Source organism: Tupaia chinensis, unplaced genomic scaffold (assembly GCF_000334495.1).
Source record: "Tupaia chinensis unplaced genomic scaffold, TupChi_1.0 Scaffold000330_1, whole genome shotgun sequence".
Lineage (NCBI taxonomy): Eukaryota > Metazoa > Chordata > Mammalia > Scandentia > Tupaiidae > Tupaia > Tupaia belangeri.
In genome coordinates this window covers 2,607,424-2,611,242 of record NW_006159824.1, presented here as the reverse complement: position 1 = coordinate 2,611,242, position 3,819 = coordinate 2,607,424, and positions in this window count along the sequence as shown.

Genomic DNA, 3,819 nt, shown 5'->3' with positions numbered 1-3,819 from the left:
TCTGTCTCTCTCTCTCTGGCAAGTACACATACCCTATGGCAAAAACTTAAAACAAACAAAGAAAAAAATATATACTTTACATGCTAATATAAATAACATTTTACTAAATAACTATATTTTTCCAACCTGCCCTCTGCCCCCAAAAAATTAGTGAAAAGTTTCACTGTATCTGCTACATTTTGTACATCTCTGTCATGTCTGGCTTAATAGAAAACATTCATCTCATAGCTGCTTCTGCATTCAATCTGTTGCAATGTCACATGTTGCGTAGCCCCTGCAAAGTTCCATTGTATAGTCACGAGAGAGTGAGCATGAGAAAGGGCAAATAACGTCTTAGTATTATTATGAAAACAGTTTTGATCTCGTGGCCCAGACCACACTTTAAGAACCATTGCCCTAGATGGGGACCAGCAGTTAGCTGGCTATGTTGCTGGACTCACACGTAGTCGACAGTGGTTCGCATCCCAGACCCGGTGGCTTAAAACTCACGCCGGGCGCGTGTGCGTGCGTGCCCAAGATCCCGAGAGGAGAATGGAGGAGAAGGGATTGCGGCATGACCATCCCCCCTGGGGGGTGATTTCTCACTTTCTGTCTCTCTGTCTCTCTCTGTCTGTCTGGTGAGTGCACACGCCCTATAGCGATAAACCTCTCCAAAACAAAAAACAAAAACAAAAGAACCATTGCCCTAGAGAAACTCAAGCATCCGCATAAAGATGTTCTTTGTAATATTGTTCACTAGAATGAGAAAGTAGAACCAACAGCTGTTCATCAATAGGAGACTATGAGTTCATGGGGACCGTTACTAGTGTTGCTTGTTCATCATTTTATTTCCAGTGAGTTAGCACATGCTGGAACATGGTATGTGCTCAATTTGTTTTTGTTGGGGAAAAAAAGTCAGAGGGGGTAGGTGTCAAGGGAGAAAATGAGGTGGTAAATATTGTTCTACAACTACTATTTTAATTTAACTTTGTTTTGATTTTTTTTTTTTTCTTGGTCTTTTGCTATAGGATGCATGTGCTCACCACAGAAAGACAAAGAGAGAGAAAGGAAAAGTGAGAAATCACCCCCCACCCCGGGAGGAATGCCATGCTGCATTTCTTCTCCTCCATTCTCTCAGGATTTGGGGCAAGCATGCACGTGTGCCTGTTGTGATTTTCAGGCAGCCGGTTCTGGGATTCAAAACACAGTTGGCCATATGGGACCCAGCTGCCTTAAACACTATGCCACTTTCTGGTCCTAGGAATTGTTTTTGGTTTTGGTTTTGTTTTTTTTTTTACTGTTTAAAGATAAAGGTGTATATAAAATGTCTTTTAATCTGCAGCTACTATTTAATACAACCATAGGCTGCAAACTACTGCCACCTTGTGGTGTACTAATAAGTCCATATGCTATGGGCAAAATGGTTAAGAAAGAAAAAAAATTTAAATATCTGCACATGTTTTGTCTGTAGTTCAAGCATAAAATGGAGTCATTCACTTATTGGCCTTTTTAGAAATTAGATAGCTAATGTATTCTTTGTTATCTCTGTAAATACACATGTATATTCTTGGATTTTTTGGTTTTGTTTTTAGAAAGGGTCTTCCCATGTCATAATTTCTTTACCCAGCCTCCCTTGGTCATTGGAATTACAGTTGTATACCACACCTCTTTATTTTACTTTTTAGATTTTTGACACAGGGAACATGCATTCACCAGGGGGAAAGAGAGACAGTGAGAAGGAAAGTGAGAAATCACCCCCTGAAGGAAATGGCCACACCACAATCCCTTCTCCTCCATTTTCTTCCTGGGATTTTGGGCATGCACACACATGTGCCCAGTGTGATTTTCAAGCCACCAAGTCCAGGACTTGAACTGTAATCAGTCATGTGGGAATACAACATCTTAACTGACACACCACCTGCTGGCCCCCATTCTTGAATTATCTTTAGGTAATTTAGGCAACATAGTTAACATTTCTCAGACCTAAAAGCAAAACTAATGGCTAAAATAATAAATTATTTTCTTTCTTTAAAGATATTTTTCTTTCTTTCCCCTTCTTTAATTTGCTTGTTTGTCCCCACTGAAATTCACGTTAAGTCTTGGTCCTGGTGCAACAATGTTTGGAGGTGGAAACCTTAAAAGATGGGACCTAATGGGAGACATTTTGGTCATGGTGGCTTCACAGTGGGTGTATTGATGCTATCTATAGATAGTGAGTTTGTGGAGGGCAGCCAATCTGAGCAAACATGGTGACTTTTAGACACATGCGATTCCATGAGCAGTCATCTGCAGGGCAATGAATGCAATTAACATGTGAATACGCTAGCTTTCTGTTGTTATTGAAACTGCAGAGTAGTATTAGTCTAAAGGAAGTCACGTGTTTAATCAGAATTTGCCAAAGAGTAGAAAAAACTTACATAGAACTACATGGTGCCAGATATCTTCTCATCTTCAGCCAATTAACATCTGAAAATGCAACTGGCTTTGCATTCCACTTTCTCTTCCCCTATTTTCTACCCTTTAAAAGAATAAACTAGGAACTGGTTCAGTGCCATAGCCATCACCATCAGAGAAGTCAGACCCACCAGATCCTCAATTTTCTTTACTTGTATGTCTTTGTATGTTATTTTTATATTTATTTCTAATACACAACCACACACACACATCAGAAAACACATTTAGCCATTCAGGACACAGCAAGTGGTGCCAGAACATGTGGCCTAAGAATGGGGAAATTACAGAGTCAGGTGAGTGGACACTCCTTGAGTCTGGTCAGAGACAACAGAATAAGGTAAGGAATAAATAAAGTAAAATAAAGAATAAATCAAATAAATAAGGACTAATAAAGTAAAATAAGGAACTAATATGATAAGAGAAGGAGTGGATTCTATCAGTGTTGGGTGTAAAACATGGGGACATAATTGTCTAAAGAGAGAGAGATGTATGTCTAAATGTTGTCTTGTATGTTAAATCTTGGGGTGATAAAGTTGGGGAAACATGCCCCTAGTACCTGGAGCAGAAAACAGTTAATGAGGAGACCTAGGATAAGATCAGAGAACAAATCAGGGAACTATATACAACAGATGGTCCAAACAGGATTCTCATTTTTGCCTTCTCACTGTGGAATTTAATTATGGAGTGCTTGAGACAAAACCCTCCAGAAAAACCCAGAGCTAGCTTAGTAACTCGACTGAAAAACACTCTGGAGGAGCCAGCAGGTGGTATGGTTAAGGGTGCTGGACTCCCACATGGCCTCCCACATGGCTAGCTACAGTTCAAGTCCTGGACCTGGCAGCTTACTTTTTCACTTTGCCTCTTTCTCACTCTGTCCCTCTCTGGTCAAATTAAAATAAATAAATTAAATTAAATTAAATTAAATAATTCTTTAAAAAAAAAAAAAAACCCTGGATGGGTACACCTTCCTCCTTCCTAAGAAATCTGAGTCTATAACTAAAGACAAGAATAGAGAGAAGAGACTTGATAATGAAAATGATAGTCTTTTGGGAGCCAGTCAGACTTAAGGTTGTAGATTCCAAAGCAACCATACAGGGGGAGTAGTATGGAGCTGCTGCCTTTTGGCCTACAGCTCCCCCACTGTTGCCTGCTGCTTCCCAGTCAAAACCTGCTTACATATCAAATGGTGCTAGGATGGCAAGAACAGATACCACTTTAACCCCCCTCCAGAGAGCTTTGCATTGCACAGCAGATAGAGGAGAGTACATTTTGGGATTTAAATTATGTCATTATAAAGGCTCCCAACCCTGACAACTTGGGACAAACTCAGCATCAGCTTGAGCTTTAAAATTCTAAACGGGGGACCAGCAGTTAGCGTAATGGCTA